Raw genomic sequence first — 20,440 nt, forward strand, 5'->3', positions numbered from 1 at the left:
GACATTGAAATTTCATTCAGAATTTTGCTAATCTTTGATCTCAGTAGCCACTGATACTTTTTTTTTTTTTTTTTTTTTTAATTTGGAGGGATAAGCTAATCCATGGCAGTCATAAGCCCGGATTCTGATCTTGTTAAAAATGGTGTGATCAGAATCTGGCCCAAAGCCAGCTCTTATTTATTCTGTTTTCTAGCTCAATATACCTTAAGTGGGAGTTCTGTCGGGGTCCAGCAAGTGAATTCTGGGGGTTGGTGCGCAGCATTGTATTTGATCATCAGCAGTTTATAATTACAGAAATAGAAACACAAGCACAAGTTATGAATTAAAAAACAGAACATGTTAATTATGTTGTTTTGGTTAGTATGGATTAGTATCTGTGGTACATTTTGTCATATTTGATTTAACACATTTAAAAATCAGACCCTTTCATTTAATATTGCTTTAACTGCTTCTGTGAAAAACGGCCAAATGGATTTCTGATTCTTTTCAAATCTTTATATGGCATTCAGCTGAGGTTCAGATTATAAAATATATACAGTATCACATTATATTATATAACAAATATCCTTTTACCATGGAAAATTCTATTTTAACTATATGTAGTATTTACATAACCTCTGTTCATAGGACACAGCAGAATGAAATAGTTCTTTTTTGTTTTAGGCTACTTTTTCTTTTCTTCTTCACAAAGACTCCTCCAAATATCCTCTGGGTCCATGAGTCACTGATTTCTTGGCTTCTGCAGTAGTGGTTAAAAGTTGCTTTAAAGGTACTAGATCTGTGTGTCACTCTAATGATGATCAATTTTGAGGTGTTTCATCATGTCTACTTCATGCCCAAGTTGGGTAGCCTGCTACTCTTGAAAAGTATATACCTTCTTCAAATCCTCTACAAATAATGTATTGCAACTGTAGTTTTCCAGTGAAGTTGTTTCAACATGCTGCACTCATATAAAGTTGCTAGATGAGAGATGCATATGATTTTTTTTTTAAATTGACCGTGTGTTCCTATTACTCTGCATAACATTTTTTGCTGGCCTGTATTATGAGTGTATATCTGAAATGTATTGCACATTTTGTCATGGAGTTTTTCTAATGATGGATAGTCTTACATAATGAATAATCTATACAAGTGAAATAGATTAATACATTTTACTCCCTATGGTAGTCATATCAATCAACCAATTTTTAACTTGTTGAATTATGTATGTGAAAGAAGTGGACTTTTAACTTTCTTCTGACCATCTAATAGTGAAAAGGTCAGCATTTTTTATAATCTGTCTTCAAGAGCGCTTCAGTAATATTTTGGTATCAGTAAACAGTCTTCAAGAATGTGTGAAGAAGGTCAGCAACTGAAAATATTAAATTTTGTTTAGCCACAGGCTAACTAAAGCTTGTCTCTTTAACAACTTTTTCTTCCATTCACTCTGTCCTACTGTTCTGTGATAACACTTTGGAGCTAAGTGCGGCTAGTTTCTATTCCTTATGCTGTGCTTCAGATCATTGACATGCTGTGACAATGGGGTTGTGCTCAATAGGCTCAGCATATGTACTAAAAAGTGAGCAAGAAGTATGTGTTACGATTTAGAAGGAGACAAAAATGATCTCCTGGTATCAATCACAATGTTTTTGAAGAGAATGGCACATCAAAACAGTAGAGCAAACTACCTAGGAAGTTCCTCTCTTGCCTATCTTGGCACATAAAAGGGCAGTTTGAGGCCTCTAGAAAATTATAGATTTGGTACCAAGAATGCTTAATTGAAAGATCAAATTGGATAACACACTTTTTATGATGGGAGTTGCATATATGAGAAACAATGTGGTCTTTTGTGGAGTTGTAGCAGCCACATTAATTTCATTATAGTCTCTTTATTATTCCCTATTGAAGAAAATTTGGTGTGTACAAAATACAGAAAGAAGACTGGAAAAAATTATACTTATTCTGAAAAAAGATATATTTACACCTCTGTTGGATATAATCCAGTCTATATCAGGCTGATATTAAGACTACCTCAGATATGTTATGTTGTAAATCTTCAGTTCAAGATTGTGTATCATCTGCAGTAACCTAGGATAACAACACTGAAGTGTTCTACATTTGTCCTATTAACTTTCTGCCAAAATATGTACTGCTGATTACAGGAAATTGATTCAGTGCTGTAGTTGTGTAGTGAGTGTTTACCAGATTCTACCAGATTGTAATGAACTAACATGGATTGGGAGTAAACAATTAGGATAAGTGAATGAGTTCAATTCTGAGAGTCATCTTGATCATAAAAAAACATTATATTATCCCATCATGGAACGTGGAAATGCATTAATATCTCTTGATGTTGGCGACAAGGGAAATCAATGTATCAATAAAATCCCTGCACTGAGAAGATGGAAAAATGACAATCTTCAAATGTAAAACTGTTTAATGTTAGTATTGATGCAGATCATCGGCCACTTCTGACAGAGCTGAAACTTCACCTCAGGTCTCAGGTAATCTGGATAATATCAGAGAAGTACAAAAGGGAAATTGGATGTATTGTTGAATTCTGAGCAAGAAAAGATGTCAAATGAACTCTGGAGGATATGGATGTATGTAAAGGCTATGATAAAAATGAGAAGAAATTAAAACTGTAGATCTTGGGTGAAGTTAATTTTCAAAAGTTCTAACAACTAATTATTCCTCCTAAAGTAAATAGGAGGGGCAGGTCCATGGCATGTCTGAAAATGAGACCCTATGTATTATAATAATAGTGAAAGCTCAAAGTGAGAAGACACACGAGGAGAGCAACCTAAGGATGTTAATCTATGAGTGAGCATATATGGACAAAAATGAGTATGTTTGTGAGAATTATTTAACTGGTAGCAGCAACTAGGGGACTCTACTAAGAGGAGAAAAAAATAGAAAGGCTTTTCAAGGCAAAATAGATAATTATCAAGTTGAGCAGCAGACAGAATAAAAAGGTATAAAGAAAAAGAAGGAAATTTATGGGAATGCTTATACAGAAATGGCAACATCTGTGAATTGAGAGAGAAAATTCAGTGGAAGAATAAGTAAATCCTGACTTTCCAAACAGCATGGATGACTTTAAATTTGTTTGAATTGTAGGGAGTTTGTTTAATTAGGAGTCAATGGAGGAAAAAATACTGTAACTGATAGCAATTAAGATAGAAACAGAGCTGCCTCCTTGCTACTCACTGTGATGCTGTAAAATGCATAAAAATTCCTGGACTAAGAAAGATTGTTTATTTTTTGGCAAAAATCTGAGATTTTTTTATCAAAGCTACTTCAAAGGCATAGTTGAAGAATATACATGAACATAAACTGAAGAGGTATAGCAGTCACTCTGGCCATTCATGTACAACATGCATTTTTCAAAATGTTCAACAGCTTCATAGTATGTAAGCACTAACTTAAAAGTTGAGTGATTTTCCTTCTAACTAGCATATTCATCTTTATTAATAAATTCTCCCTATCTGTCCCATGCCTCATCCACAAATGATCCCTCAAAGAGATGTTCATCTTCGTGCTAATTGTTGTTGTCAACTCCCACTTGACTTCTTCATTGGTAACTGGAAGAAGGGAGATTTTTTATTTTCTCACAGGAGGTTTCAGACTGGATTTTTGTCAGCATCCTCCATCTTTGTTTCAGACATGATCTTATGGTTTTAGCTTAGAATTTGCAAACCCATAAATGACAATTTTAAGATTGATGCCCTTGATGACTTTATTCATTGGTGTTTTATTGTTGTTTTCTGAGAGGACATTTTAAAACAATGATGTTTTTAAAAGAAATTATAACAAAAAATAAAACCTTCCTTGGTCACAGGCATGCAGATTTGATGTTGTATTGAGAAACAGGAAAACAGCTGTATAATTCCAGCACTGCTCTGACATCTGGAAGGTCTCCATCAACATAGCAAAATTTTTACATTTTTCTTCAACCTCCTTACTGTCTGTAATTGTAGATTTACCCAGTACTGCTTTCCCCCATGTCCACTATTCTCTACAATTTTTGTAATAAGGTCACAGCAGCCTGTTTTCTCTTGCACGCCTTTTCAACAAGAATAAATGAAGGCAAATAGTTAACGCTTATAAACACTTAAAGCAATTAAGTGTTTTAAGTGTTTATAAGCAGAAAGCAGTTAGTACCAATTAATTGTACAAATGGGTATAAATTGTTTGATAGACAAGTTGGCAGTTTGGGAGTTCAGAATCTGGGGTTCAGATAATCAGGATCCTGTTATATTCATTACACAAACACATTGATTGATCTTTGTTGTAATGCTCTGGTCCACTTACTAGAAGCTAGATTTCCTATCTTTTTGGAAAATTTGAATGTCATTTTCATTGGCATGCTGTAAAATATCATAGCCTATCTAGGCTACTGTAGTCTGCAGAGATTGAAAATTATGCAAAAAAACAATGAATGGATACAGAATTCTCGAGTTAGTCATCTGAACATTAGTTAATTTTGAGCACTGGTGAACTGTGGTTGAGAGATTGCCTGTTCAAAATAGGAGGACAGTACTTGATGGTCTTCATTTAGTATATATTGTGACAGGGTCAGGCCAGATGGCTACAAGAGAGTGGTCGAAGGTAGATACATTAGTTCCAGGTTAAGCAGGTCCCTTTTCCCTGGGTAAGATAACAGGGACTATTCCAGAACACTCAGGAACTTTCTGGAACTAATTAAGGCAGGCAGGCTAATTAGGATACCTGTAGCCAGTTGGGAAGCTGCTAGAATTAATTAAGGCTAATCAGGACACCTGGTTTAAAAGGGCTGTCACTCCAGTTAGTGAGGTGTGGGCGGTGTAAGGAGCTGGCAGTGAGCGGACGTGCTGTTGGAGGACTGAGGAGTACAAGCGTTAACAGACATCAGGAGGAAGGTCCTGTGGTGAGGACAAAGAAGGTGTTGGGAGGAGGCCATGGGGAAGTAGCCCAGGGAGTTGTAGCTGTCACGCAGCTGTTCCAGAAGGCACTCTAGACAGCTGCAGTCCACAGGGCCCTGGGTTGGACCCTGGGGTAGAGGGCAGGCCCAGATTCCCCCCAAACCCGGACTCAACACAGGAGGTTCCACCAGAGGGGAAGATCTCTGAGCTGTTTCCTGACCCACATGGTGGATCAGCAGAAACTGCGGGGATTGGTCTTACTTGTTTTCCCCATGCTGGCCAGTGATGAGTTTATCTGAGTGAATGGCAGATTTGAGCCACGAAAGTGGCCAAACTGAGGGCTACTGTGAATCTCTGAGGCGAGCAAAATCCGCCAATAAGTGCAGGACCCACCAAGGTAGAGGAGGAACTTTGTCACAATATTAACTCCCCTTGTTTTGAACGGCTTGTTTTGAAAATTAGGTTGTGTTAGAGCATGGTCCCAGTATTTGCCACAATGTTAAATGTAACTTGTCCCAGTCTATGCTGACACCATAGATGTGTTCAGAGTCATGGTAGCAAGCGCAATGTTAAAGTTCATATTCTAACATGGCCTAATTTCTAGGGAAGACAATACTCTAAGTCAACAAAAAATTAACTTCCTGGATTTGCCTTTAAGTTCTTGGCAACTCTGAGGTATTCCCAGTTGATATTTGGGACCAGTCAGATGTTTTCAGTATAATTTTTAAATAGCTATAAAAATATAGGGCTGAAGTCTCTGAACTGCTAACACTGCTTTGCACTACATAAGCAGCACAAAGTACCTTAAAGCAGGAAACAGTCAGCGAAGATTCCTGCTGCATTCTGTTTCCAGAAAGCTGGTGGAGTTGGCCCTGCTGCCTCTTGTGCCAGCCATTTCCTCCCTCTCAGCATATTGGGGCATTCCATCCGTGTGATGGAGAGGAGAGGGTGTGTGACAGAGCAGAACTCTGCTATGGCTGATTCTCCACAGCTATGTTAGAGCTGCTCCTGTACTTTCTGGTCCTCCTCCCCCCACAAAAAAAAGTCAAAAAATGCTGAACTCTTGTGTCAAGGTTCCTCCCCCACTCTGAACTCTAGGGTACAGATGTGGGACCTGCATGAAAATCCTCCTAAGCTTATCTTTACCAGCTTAGGTCAAAACTTCCCCAAGGTACAAAATATTCCACTCTTTTGTCCTTGGATTGGCCGCTACCACCACCAAACAAATACTGGTTACTGGGGAAGAGCTGTTTGGACACGTCTTTCCCCCCAAAATACTTCCCAAAACCTTGCACCCCACTTCCTGGACAAGGTTTGGTAAAAAGCCTCACCAATTTGCCTAGGTGACTACAGACCCAGACCCTTGGATCTTAAGAACAATGAACAATCCTCCCAACACTTGCACCCCCCCTTTCCAGGGAAATGTTGGATAAAAAGCCTCACCAATTTGCATAGGTGACCACAGACCCAAACCCTTGGATCTGAGAACAATGAAAAAGCATTCAGTTTTCTTACAAAAAGACTTTTAATAGAAATAGAAGTAAATAGAAATAAAAAAAAATCCCCCCTGTAAAATCAGGATGGTAAATACCTTACAGGGTAATTAGATTCAAAACATAGAGAACCCCTCTAGGCAAAAACCTTAAGTTACAAAAAAGATACACAGACAGAAATAGTTATTCTATTCAGCACAATTCTTTTCTCAGCCATTTAAAGAAATCATAATCTAACATGTACCTAGCTAGATTACTTACTAAAAGTTCTAAGGCTTCATTCCTGGTCTATCCCCAGCAAAGACAAAATATAGACAGACCCACATACCCTTTGTTTCTCTCCCTCCTCCCAGCTTTTGAAAGTATCTTGTCTCCTCATTGGTCATTTTGGTCAGGTGCCAGCGAGGTTACCTTTAGCTTCTTAACCCTTTACAGGTGAGAGGAGATTTCCTCTGGCCAGGAGGGATTTTAAAGGGGTTTACCCTTCCCTTTATATTTATGACATCTTGACAAAAAATAAGGAACCCAGGGTACTGAAATTCACCAGGGGCCCGCCACAACTGCATGTGGTATTGGAAATGAGCTAATGAGGATGAAAAGAATCACAAAGAACCTCAAACCATGCAGAAGAACTTGAGGAAATATGATGGGGTCTACAGGCCCCATGCTGAATCAGAGCAAGGAGTAGAGCATTACTTGAGTAGGGAGGCCCTGCCCTTCAGTAGGTACAAGGCATGTGCCCAGTGGAGGAATAGTTTAAAAGGATACTGGTTGTCCAGGAGAAGGGGGAATGAGTTCCATGTGGCACCAGGAAACAAGGCTTAAAATTATGTTGAAGGCTGCTCTACCAGCAGGGGCTTGGATCCCTACCCACCTTTCTTTAGGAGTTGAAAGGAGGGGAATTTGGGATGTGCAGGCCTGTGGCAGCCAGAGAAAGAGGCAACTTTCCCCAGCTCCAGGGCTGTGGCTGCTGGGGAGAGACCCCACTCCTTCCCAGCCCCAGCTCGAGAGCTGCTGTGGCCGGGGAGAGAGGGCACATCCATCACATTAGAAAGGTAAGACTACTGATATTAATATATGAGTTCTGTGCTTTTATTTGTAGAACAAAAAAGTTAATTACAGGGTTTTTTTGTATAGTGCTTTTATCCAAAGTGCTTTACAATAGTTAGCTAATGGTACAAACAACATTTGGAAAGATCATTAAGTGGTCCTCCGAGACCCTCAGCAATTTTCAAGTGGTCTGTGAAAAAAAAAGTTTGAGAACCACTGCTCTAAAGCAGTGGTCTCCAAAGTGGCGTGCGCCAGCGGATCCTAGGGGGTGCACAGCAGGAGGAGCGCCACCGGACAGCACTCTGCCATTTTTTTCCTTCGGCAGCAGCTCTGCATGCCTGCAGCAGGTCTTCCCCTCCAGTGGCATGCCCGCAGCAGGTCTTCCCTCCTTCTTTCTTCGGTGGCACGTCTTCTCGTCGTCTTCTTCAGCAGCACGCCTGTGGTAAGTCTTCCGCTCTTCTTGCTTTGTCGGCACGCCTGCGGTAAGTCTTCCCCTCTCCTTTCTTTGGCGGCACCGTGGCGGTGCACAATCCAAAAGCTTTGGAGACCACTGCTCTAAAGGATGATGCTCAGAGGCCCTGTCCATCTCATTGAGTTTCTCAGCTGCAGAGAGGAGCCTTCTCTTCCCACTGATATTTCACCTTTGGTCTCATCAACCAGAGAAGTAGTGGTGGAGTCTCTAGCCCACACCAAACCATGACATAGGACTCTATTTAAGCTGTGGCCTGCCTCATCTGCCCACTGTACTCCTGGGAGGGTTTCTTATATACTAGTATAAAGGCTTGAGAGCCTAAGATGGCTTTGTCTAACATAGCACCCATCGAAAAGAAGTGAATTTGCCTCTCTTGCATATGCCATCACCTCTTGAAATTTTTTGAGATAGTGTATGGTGGTTTTTTGCTGCTTCCACAACTTGCCGTTACGGTGCTGGTTGAGGACCAGTGAGCAGTTCAGAGTGCCCACAACCCAGCACTCTAACAGTAGACCCAAATATTCAACTGAGTGCGTAATATGTGGATCATCTCACTCTTATTCAGAGAGATTCCTACTTGTCCAGAGAGAACATTAAATCATATTGCTTTGAAAAGAAGCCAGTCACTTAGGCAGCAAGGTTTCTTGTCTGACTTTTCAGAAATCCTAAATAGAAGCAACACAAAGGAGATTTGAAGGGTGGCCTGCATTGCAACATGTAAGGTGCCCATAATCACAAATACGTTTTCAGTCATAAATACAAACAACTCCCGAGAAATCTGGAAAATCATAGATTCCGTGGCCTAGAAAATTGGAGATTTGTCCTGAGAGTACTGAGTTCCATTCTCATCATCCTGCAGTCTTTTAGGGTACCACTAAAAGCCGCACCACAATTCTTGAACCTCTTCAACCTTTCTGAACTTGTCCTTAGACATTCCATCCATTTCTGTCAGCAAAGAAGGTTGGTGAGCCAAGGTTTAAGCAAAGTTTTCTATTCCTTCACATCTTCAAAAATTCCTAACTTCTTCTGCAAAGGAGTGTTGTACCTATTATATCTGTCAAAATTAATAGCTGTTATTCCACCACACAGCACCCAAGGAGTTGGCTTGAAACAGTCATTAAGATATTTGGGTAGGGTCCAAACAGCAAAAAGATGATGTAAAAACAGGCTGCCTTTCATTTTAGGAGCAAGTGATTGCTTGAGGGGAAATGATGACTCGTTATTTTCTCTAGTCAATCCACACGCATGCACACATATGTGTATTGGGGAAAATAACATCAGTCCCCATCAAATGAACACTTAATTGCTCTTTAAAATCAGAGGTAATTCCTTTTTTCAAAATCTCACTAAAACAGTGGAGAAGAATTTGGTAATTTTAAAAATATAACATCAGTGGAGCTATTTAGTTTGTGAGATGGATTAAGTTACCCCTTGGAGGATCGAATGTAGATATAAATTTAGGGAAGCATATTGCTCTCACTTGACTTTTGGTCCTTCGAGTTTGCACGGTTATAACAAATATGTAGCTGAATCTGACAGCATGGCAACCTGTTCAAAGAAAAATTATTTATGCTCATCGTATATTATTTCTGCTTTAAAGGTTAAACTCAGGAATTGTTGACTTCAGATATGCAGGTTCTTCTTTAGACATTGTAAGCCCTAGTGATTTTCATAAGAAATAAAAATTGTTTCCTAATTGTACTTGACTTATCTTTTTTATTGCTGTAACAGTTTGTTACTAATATAGATAATTTGGAGCCTCCAGATATTAATAAGAACAGGACTTGTAAATTACATTGAAGCTTTTGCATTGAACTGCACAGGTGGAAGGGATGACATTTCCATGTCCTTTGGGATAGTGCCTGAAGCAAAAATAAGAAACTGAATCAGTTTTCAGCCTGAATGTCACTCTTTTGTCTGAGTTGCAGGAAGGCTGCAGACATTTGCATTCAGTTCTGCCTTTTGGCCACCGATTGTTTCTGTGGTGCTACTGAGCAGACAGCCAAGCGCTGCCTCTTGCTCTTCCCCCTGCTGATTACAGCGAGGTACGAGCACTCAGGAGACAGCAGTGGCAAAAAGTAAGAGGCTCAGTAAGAGCCCCAAGCTCCCTTTCTCTTGTCCACACACACAGATCCCTCAGTCAGGCGCATCAGACTCTGCTCCTCCAGCACAACCCAGCTGCAACAAATACCCAGCTCTAGATACGTGAACAGACCCATAGCCCATCCCTGCCTCTCCAGAAGTCTTAATACCCAACTACCTCCAGCAGCCACCCACTCAGATTCACTCACCCAGCTATACCCCAGTCACCCCTGAAACCTACCCACCTGAGCCAGACCTGCTAGGTTTTGTGTATCTTCATGTCCTTCCTCAATCACTTCCCAGAGCACTGAGGGACAGAGAATATTGAAGATTAAAATATCCAAATGACAGATCATATATCTAGGAACAAATAATGTATTTACATTTACAGGATGGGTAGCTGTATCCTGGAAAGCCGTGACTTTGGAGAGGACGGGTGATGGTAGTTGACCAACTGAACATGAGCTACCAGTGCAATGCTGTGGTTATAAAGGGCTAATGCGATCCTTGAATGTATAAATCAGAACAACAACTAGAATTAGGCAGTTAATGTTACCTCTGTATGCAACATTGGTGAAACCATTATAGGAATGCTATATCCAGTTGATTTTTGGAAAAGAGCTACAGGAATGATTCTGAGTCTGGAAAACCTGCTTTACAGCAAGGCATTCAAGAAACTCAGTCTATTAACCTTATGAAAGAGAAGGTTAAGAGATGACTTAATCGTGCTCTGTCAGTCCCTAAATGGCGAGAAGATTTCTGATCATAGGAAGCTCTTTAATCTGGCAGACAAAGGCTTAACAAGATCCAGTGGTTGGAAACTGAAACTAGACAAATTAGGTGCGTATTTTTAACAAAGAGAGTAATTAATCACTGGAACAGTTTACTATGTGGTGCAGTACATATTCAGTCACTTGAAGGCTTCAGATTTAAAATCAGCAGTTGGATGGCTTTCTAAAAAGATATATTCTAGTTCGACCAAGAAATTGTAGGGTTGATGCTAGAATTACTGAGTGATATTCTCTGGCCTCTGTTATGCAGAAGGTTAGCTTAGGTTACCATAATGGTCCCTTCTGGTTGTAAATATATAGAGATCTTTAATTTCCACATGATTTATTTCGGGCAAGGACAAGAATTTGTGGGCTTGGAGTTACTTATAAGCAGGGGTGGCGAGGTGTATGGGCCTGTGGTGCCCGGGCTCCAGCAAATTCAGGGCCTGGGGGGCCTGGCTCCACCAATGTTCGGGCCCAGGTCTCTCCCCTGGCTCTGCCCCTGCGTGCCCCTCCCACAAGCATCCTTGCCTGCCCTGGACAGCGGGTGGCTGCCCCCTGCAGCTCTGCGCTGCACTCACTTGCCAGCTGCTGCCACGGCTGGCTACAAGGGAGTGGCGCCAGGGGCAGGCTGAGTCAGCTGCTGCACCCGCGGAGGGAGGAAGTGCAGCCCCCACCCCGGCAGGCAACTCTGGGGGTGGGGCTTATCCTGGCTGGATCTCCTAAGCAGCAGCCTGGGGAGGCTTGGCTGAGTTTTGGGCTGGAGAGGTTCCCCAATGGGAGGTCGCGGCTACCTGTTGGGAGAAGGCTGGGGGGAGTCCTCCTCTCTGGCTCCTCACCCCAGCCCTGGGACAGCCTGCTTGCTGCACCCCAAACTCCTCATCCCTGGCCCAGCCCCATGCCCTGCACCCCAACCCTCTGTCCCAGCCCAGAGCCCACACCCAGCACCCATACCCCTCCCTCACTCTCCTGCACCTCAACCCCCTGTCCAGCCCTGAGCCCTCACCCAGCACCCAAACTCCCTTCCAGAGCCTACACCCCTCCTGCACCCAAACTTTCTCCCAGAGCCTGCAACCCAAGCCCCCTCCTGCACCCAAACTACCTCCCAGAGTCTTAGGCAGGTGGGGCACGGGGAGTCGGGACTTGGACCCGTTCTGAGCACCACCAAAAATTATACAAACCTGCTGCCCCTGCTTATAAGGTTTGTGATAGTTTTCAACAGGCTTTGTTAGGAATGTGCATAAAATCACAGTGTACAAATACTGTAGATTGTTAGCAGAAGATTCTGGAGCTGCCATTTGGACTGGTCACCATTAAAAGAGCTAGCCACATTTGGAGAAGACCACACTACAGAGAGTTTAGGGAGCCCATGGAACCCTCATATTTTAAACATAAATTAACTTTAATTTTAGGTCCTTGTGTCCAAGTTAGGGCTATGGTTGATGTAATGCTGATCTGGCACAATTCCATGGGCATCTTAAGTGGATTTTGTTCTATAGTTAGACAGATAAGACTATATCTGATGTCTGTTGTACATAATCTGTGCTGCTCACTGCAAAACTATGTTATAAATCCCATATCCAGGAGATCCTCTGTCTGATGTTTTGCCACAACAAAACCATTCCTTACTTAATGTATTCATGGTTCACACACATGTAAAAAGCCATGTAAATATTTTTTAAATTTTTTTGTATTCACATTATACCTTTATAGTGATAGTTACCTGTGGCCTCTTTTCATAGTCATGTAACAACAAGATGATTGCAGTAAAATTATTTTCCCTGTTATACTTCTCAGCTAGAGTATATAATTAATTATTGCAGACATACAGTTTGAATCCAGATTTCACTTTGCTACAAACTCTAGAGTAAATTTAATATTTGTCATGCTTTTCATTGCTGTAGTTACCAAACAAGTGACTCTTAAGCTAACGAATCTAGTATTCCATAAATCTTCTTCTTTTACAAAGTAGTAACCATTTCTGAGCTACATAATATAAGGTTGAAGGCCAATGTACTTATCTGCCCAGCATACTGTTACTACCTTGTGTAACCCTTCTGCCCATCAGAGCTGGCAGCAACAAGGGCCTGGTTCAGTATCTAGGGGTTCCATTCCAATAACACAGTGCAAAACCAGCTCGAGCCCCCACCCGGTGACCTGGGACAAATATATACCACCCCCGCTGGGCGCCTCCAAGAGGCAATACTTCCCCTCTCGCAAGCACAGAGTCTGAGTGTAGCAAAAAGCCTTTTAATAACAGAGAAACAATGTGGCATTATGTTGGGGAAACACCACCAACAGGATTCATAACACAACCCATGAGCAAAAATACCCACCCCAAGCAAATTGGGACGTGTCCTTTCCCTTTGGTTCTTGAGTCAAGCAACCCAAAGTCCCAAAAGTCCAACAACCCAAAAGTCTCTGTCCCTGGGCAGGGCAGCCCCAGAGTTCGAAAGTTTATCTGCAGAGTTTTACCTCCCAACCTAGGTGGAGAGGGGCGGGGGGGAAGAGGTAAGGGGCACCTTACATGATCTGAAGCTGACTGCCCCGCAGCTCCATAGGGCTTCACTCCGATCCGCTCCACCAGCCGCCCCACGAACTGCTCCGCGCCGCTCAGCGTCCCACAAGCAGCTCCCGCCGTCCCATGAACTGCTCCACCAGCCCGTCCACAAGCCGCTCCAACCGTCCCACAAACTGCTCCACAGTATATCTTCAGGCTCCCCCACTACTTAACACAACACTCAAGGATTTCAGCTCTTAGTAAGTTTAGCTCTTTTGTGATTTCAGCTTGTAGTAGGGGAGCCTCAGTGCTGGTGCACCATTAGCCCAAAGTGAATTCAGCCCAGCAGCTTGTAACTAGACTCCTAATGGAATCAAAATTAGCTCTGATATTCCACAGTGGAGAGAGGAGGAAGTGCAATTAGCATGTAATGCCCTCACTAGGGGGCCCATGCCACCAAGTATTAATACCTGTCCCCAGCCTCTCTCTATTCACTGGGTTTTGGAACCCATGTCCCTTGTCTAGCGAGTGCTGCTTAGTTGATGGTGAGTCCCTCCATCATAACAAAAGGCCAAGTACAGTTTCTTGATTCCCATAATCAGGGTAATAACAATTTATTCTTCCTGTCCCAATAACAGAGACACTGGGGATCCCACAGGAGCCAAAGTGACCATTTGGGTAGCTATGGCCTCATTCTAGGCGGGGTGGGTGTGTCTATGCAAATGAGATCAGCCCCTGAAGTAGTTCTCCACAACTTGCCACACCTCACCACCAGATGTCAGGGTGGAGCTCATCCTGACTCTGCTTACACTTGTAAACAGGGAACCCCCGTCAAGAGATTATTATCAGAAACATGCTTGTCATCCTCTCATAACTTCCTGTTCTCATCCATGTGCCTGTCAACAGCCTTGCTGCTGATTAAGATGGATTAGTTTCCATTCTCACAATATTTTTCATTTCATTGTTTGATTAAAACACGCCCCATCATTCCTCTCCTCTTACCCCTTCCCTCCAAAGGTGTATTTTTCAATGTATTCTGACTCAAAGTGCTTTTAAAGCTGAATGGTATGGTAAGGAGAGGGGGTGCAATAATCCACCATTCAAATCAGCTCTGCTGTTGCTCTGGCTGAGGGAGTGGAGGAGGATAGTCAGGTAAACATAAGAATGGCTATATTAGATCAGACCAATGGTCCATCAAGCCCAGTATCCTGTCTTCTGGCAGCGACCTGTGCCAGGTGCTGCAGAGGGAATGAACAGAACAGGGAATTTTCAAGTGATACCCTGTCATCCAATCCCATCTTCTGGCAGTTGGAGGTTTAGGAAGACCTGGAGCATGGGTGCATTCCTGATCATCTTGGCTATAGCCATTGATGGAGCTATCCCTCCCTGATGATCTGATTTTTTTTTTTTTAGCCCAGTTATACTTTTGGCCTTCACAACATCACATGGCAATGAATTCCACAATTTGACTGTGTGCTTCCTTTTTTTTTTTAAACGGCTGTGTATTAATTTTATGGGGCGCCCCATAATTCTTGCCTTATGTGAAGGGATAAATAACACTTCCTAGTCACTTTCTCCATATCATTAATGATTTTATAGACCTTTATTGTATCCCCCTTAGTCGTTTCTTTTCTAAGAACATTTTAGTAGTATCATGGCACTAAGAGGAGTTAGAGGGAGAGAGGATCATAGAGTCTTGTAGTGATATCAGAGATATCAACCCAGAAGAATTCAGGATGAATGGAGGAGAAAGTGTCCCAGAACAGTTTGAGAGAAAAACATGGCTCATGGCTTTCTGAGATGGAAGATGAGAGTGGCCTGAGGGTGCATTAAGTAACAGAGTGAGCATCTCAGAGCTGTCCTAGTGAGAGCTGAGTATGTGTCAGAGCAGCATGAGGATAGAACAGAGAAGCTTTAGAATAGCTAGAGGGGAAGTACAGAGAGCAATCAGAAAGACAGCATATTATAAAAACAAAAAACAAACAAACAAAAAAATCAAGACATGAGTGCAAATCCATTGTCCCTCGCTAGCTTTTGTAATTTTCCCCTTTCCCGTGCTTAAGAACATAAGACACGTCCTTCTAAAGGTGGTGTTTACTTAGGTGTGTTCAACTTTTTTCTTTTTACAATTTTTTTCTGAAACAAAAACACAATTTAAACTTAATAAGTAGGCTTAAATACAGGAATATTAATCTGTATATAATAAATGATGGAAAAACCAAAACTGAATTTTCAAAGACCTAATGAAAATAGATGGTAATCATAATCTAAAGTTGACAATGATTTGTTTACACATTCTTGTATGTAATATTGGAAAATTTCTTTTGCTTACTGTATTTTCAGTAATGTCATTGTAGTAGAGATTTTGTACTGACTGGAAGGCAAAATAGGTAACAAATATCCCATTTACAGACTGGGAGGTAAGATACCTGAATGTTCTGAAAAAAGAAAAGGAGTACTTGTGGCACCTCAGAGACGAACAAATTTATTTATAATAATTTATATATAATAATATATATAATTCATAATAAATTTGTTCGTCTCTGAGGTGCCACAGGTACTCCTTTTCTTTTTGAGGACACAGACTAATACGGCTGCTACTCTGAAACCTGTCATTAATGTTCTGAGCGTCTGAAATGTTCTGAACAGGGAAGGCACATCTCTGCTGCTGTTTTGCCTATATTTTGTCTTGCAAGACATTCTTCTATTGCAATTTTGGTCTTGCTTTTCTAAAAACAAGCAATGTGTCTATTCACAGAAATAGGTGCACGTCTGTAAAATGATACAAATAACAGCAAAAAAGTTATGTCACCCAACTGTTAGTCAGGAAGAAAATAAGGAGATGATAAAGAAAGTACAAAATTTCTTCATAATCAGTCTGCATGCACATAACAAACTAGTGAAGATAAATTTTGATCCTGTACTCTCTCGAATAGTTAGTAACACAAGCAGGTGGCAACCTATCTTCATGAACCTATATAAGATTGTAAGTCATTTACCTTTTTGTACTTTTTATTGTCTCTTCCTTTATGAAAAATCAATTAAAAAATCATCATACACATAACATTATCTTTAATAAAAATGCCATTAGGTAAGAGAGTAATATTTATTATATACATTCTAAGGATCTATTCACTACATAAATGTGTTATCTAGGTTACCATCTAAGTGACACCTTAAGTTTCATATGGTGATTACAGGAGTGTTTTGTTTTGTTTTTTAATATGGATCCAGCCAAGGGAGAAAGACTTGTGTGAGAGAAACCCAAATGCTCCCTTCTTCTTGTAATCATACCATAGAAGATTATAGGCTTGGTTCTGCAGTCTTTATGAAGTCCCAATGACTGCAGTAGAAGTTCTTCCTGAATGACTTCATGATTTGGCCATATGGCCTCAAGTAATCAGTGTTCAGAGTTTTGGGGCAATACCCATGAAAAGTTTGGCATTTCTACTACCAGTTCACCTCTAATTGGTGGAATGATGATGGCGCTCTTGTGGCTTATGCACTCCCTGGCTGTATTTGATGCTATGTGCTGCTTATTTTTATTATTTCTATTATTCATTAAAAAGTTGATTATAAATTAAAATATATAATTCAAATTGCATATGCATTAAATGCATTATGATGTGTGTGTGGTGTCTATGCAAGTAAAATATTGTACTGTTAAAAGTTTGTTCCTTGTAATTACTAATATGTCTCTGCTAAATGTACATTGGAAAGAAACACACAAAGCTGCTCATATCCCAGCTGAAATGTTCCATTGTTCTGTTTGTTTTTCATTACTCTGAAACTATTACTGCAGGAATTCTTAAATTGGGTGATTTTCAAAGAGGAAACTTAGCAACCATAAATGCAGTCTTGCAGCTGTGTCAAAATATAATTTGCATCTGTGTTTATTTGTGACACTTTGGGGCTAACTTTAGAGAATTCACCTTGGATTTATATTCCTAATAGAATCCCATTGTCCTCCAGGCAAGTCTGAAAATGCATCTGCTTTCTTCTTATTATGTACTTCTGCTATGGGTATATACCTTTGTTTCTTGTATTTATTCTTGGTGTTCAAATCACTTTGATAAAAGCTTCCTAAATAGATTGTGAAATATACATAGTTCATCATCTGAAAAAAGCATACTGTAAAGGAAGGAGAACAGAGCGGTATACTCCAATTTAATGAAGATAAGCTGGTTTTGCAGGTTCCATCCAAATGGTAAATTAAAGTACCCTCTGACTTCACCACAGCAAGTTCTGAAAACTCGTCGGTGCCAATAGACTGAGAAACAGAGAGTAATTTTCTCTACATCAACACCTTAAACTATTTCTTTTATAACAAGGTTTTATTATGCTGTCATGTACAAAAAGCTAACATTAAACCTTCATTGACTTCTCAGATGGTATAAGAAAGGGCTTATTGGCTGCAGTTGAATCTACATTACCTATACCAGAAATATCCAGTATTTTAAAATTTACAAAATTAGTATAAACACATACTGAAAGAAGACATGATTTATAATGAGCAGTGAGGAATAACAATTAAAGCAAAGAAAAAGGTTTCTTATTCTTAAACAGTTTGGCAGTAGATCCCTTTTTAGATTAAATGTCTGGGAGATGCAATAGAAAGCGTACTCGTGGCTGTGTATACATTATAGACTACTGAAAGGTATATACTTTATTACATTAAAATGAAGTCCTGATGTGTGGTTGGATTACTGCTTCTCAAAGTATTCCTTAGGTTAATTGTTTGAGATTATTGAACCAAAATATCAGAGAATTTAAAATCATCATCAGCTTCGAGTCCATAAAACTGATATCTGCTTTCCGTTTTTGAGGAAGTGGTGGTATTTGATGACATAGGAGATCTTAATGGTGGTGAATTCACCTTGCTGAGTGAAATGCCAAGTTTGTAGATGAACTCATTTTTTCACTTTCATATTAATGTAACTTTATTACTTGAAAAGAATACTCTATTTTATATTGTCCTTTTGTATTGCTCAATCAAGTTTATATTTTACATACAAATTGCTATGCAACCCATAAAGTTCAGAAGGTTGGTATTGGTTTTATTTTGTTTATTTTTCTCTCTGCGTGTTTAGACTTTTAAAACAGATTTGGTCTCCTACTAACTCACCAGGAGTTGGCTGGAGTTGCTATTCTGTCAAAGAGTGAGTTCAAACTGTAGAATACTAATGTGAGGACTGACATCAGAAAACAGTAACAGTCCTGAGCCATTTTAGTTGTGGTAATATTTAAAATAAACCATAAAGAAATGCCTTCTTGCAGCCACAGTTTCAGTATTTAATATTCCAACTGCAGATACTGCATCTTTCATAAAATAGATTAGCAAGGATTAATTTCAGCACTACTTTGCTAGCCAGAGTCTTTCTTTAGTGCAGTTCTGCCCAGGCTAGTGATGATTGCTTGCTCTAGCTTTGCCAATTTCAGCTGGTTCAGTCAGCTGCTTTCTTAGCATAAACCAACTTTCTGGAGCTCAGTAACTGGCCCCCAAAGCAGTAGTGTTAGAAATTAAATATATAGCTGGACAAAAACACTCAATAAGTCTGAATAAAAGAAAAGAAACTAAATCCTTAGAACTAAAGTTTATGAATAATGGATTTTTTTTTAGTCACTTACCAAGGTAGAGCGGCAAGAGCACAAGGAATAATTAGCGCCAAATCCTGTTCTCCGGTACATACTTGGGCATCTCATTTAAATGAATGGATGCATGCTTCTCCACTTTTCTAAATGAGTTTACCTTTATGATCCTTCCTGTCTGATTATTATATTAGTTAATGTATGCTCACTTCATCTTGAGCAGAAGGCCACAAAACCATAGTAGGCTCTGTACTACACAATGAGCATGATTCCATGTTCTGTCTTTATTCTAATAATTGGGTTAAAATAATAATTGGAATTTATAACCTGGAGGATTGTCCCAAGTAGATGATAACTTTAAGACTGGATCAGTTTTTGTATAATGTGTGTGTCACCTCAAATAAAGAATGAATGGTTTGTTACAGCATTTATGTCATGGCATATTGCAGGGTGATCATTGTGAAAAAGACAAAAGTCTTGGACATATAGTAAAAATGTCAGTGTGTCTCAGACATAGTTTTATACCTCAAATTTTTTACGTTATGTAACTTGTATTTCCCTAGTTTACTGTAAATAACTAGGAACAGTGCTTTAGTCTAGATAAGCATGTTAGGTATGAACTCAGTTTATCAGTTTAAACTTAATCCCCCCCCCCCCCCAAAAAAAAAAAAAACAATTTAGAAAAAGGGGGAGGGAAGAGAGAGCCTCCTCTTCTTTGGAAGACTTAAAATCATGTAGTGTTCACTGGTTATCTTTGTATCATTGCTGTATTGTTATTGAGCTTCTGCTTTCTGTTAGCCTAGCTGTGGGTGAAAGGAAGGCTTGCAGCTCTTAAAGTTCTTAGCAAAATAGGCTCTGGTCTTTACCATCAGATCTACCTAATATAAAAATTCCAAAAGTCATATTTTTAAAAAACATGAAAATCACAGAATCCATGTGTGCGCCTAGGCACCCCTGTGTTCACCCCTACAGTGCTGCAGTGATATCTGAACAAAATATGCCTTGTAAGGTATAATTTGAAAACTATCAAATTAATATCAATAATATCATTGTGAAATGTATGTGACAATGAAGTGTGTGGAATTATGGATACTCACTTATATTATATACTTATATTATGCTTTAAAGACTGCGCCTAAGGCTATGTCTATGCTGTGAAAAAAACACCCCCCTGAATAACAAAAGTTTTAATGACAAAAAGCACCAATGTGGACAGCGCTTTGTCTGTGGGAGAAGCTCTCCTGGTGATGAAGCTACTGTCCGTTATTCGGCTTGGTTTTATTTAGTTGCTGGGAGAGCTCTCTCCCAGCAACAAAGAGCAGCTGCGCTGTGTATCGTACAACAGCATAGCTGCAGTGGTACAGGTGTGCTGTTGTAAGGTGCAAAGTGTAGACATAGCCTAAAAGGTATTTACAGCTAGCATGTTGGGGGAGTGGATAAACAGGTTTTCTTCTTCTTGTGCATTCCACAATAGGTGTGCGTGTTTCCCCTAGTAGTACCCATAGGGGAGCGCCCTAGCGACCTCTGGAGTGGCACCACTGTGGCATGGTATAAGGGGCACTGTATGCTCCCCCCACCCTCAGTTCCTCCTTGCCGCCAGT

The 20,440-nt window shown here is 40.3% G+C and overlaps 1 protein-coding gene across 1 annotated transcript in view; it reads left to right on the forward strand.

Moving 5' to 3' along the window:
• The window catches only part of SNX29 (sorting nexin 29), a 441,491-nt gene that overhangs the window by 291,317 nt on the left and 129,734 nt on the right, over window positions 1–20,440 (forward strand). The gene's annotated exons all lie outside the window — the stretch shown is intronic.

Source organism: Natator depressus, chromosome 10 (genome assembly GCF_965152275.1).
Source record: "Natator depressus isolate rNatDep1 chromosome 10, rNatDep2.hap1, whole genome shotgun sequence".
NCBI classification, from domain to species: Eukaryota; Metazoa; Chordata; order Testudines; family Cheloniidae; genus Natator; species Natator depressus.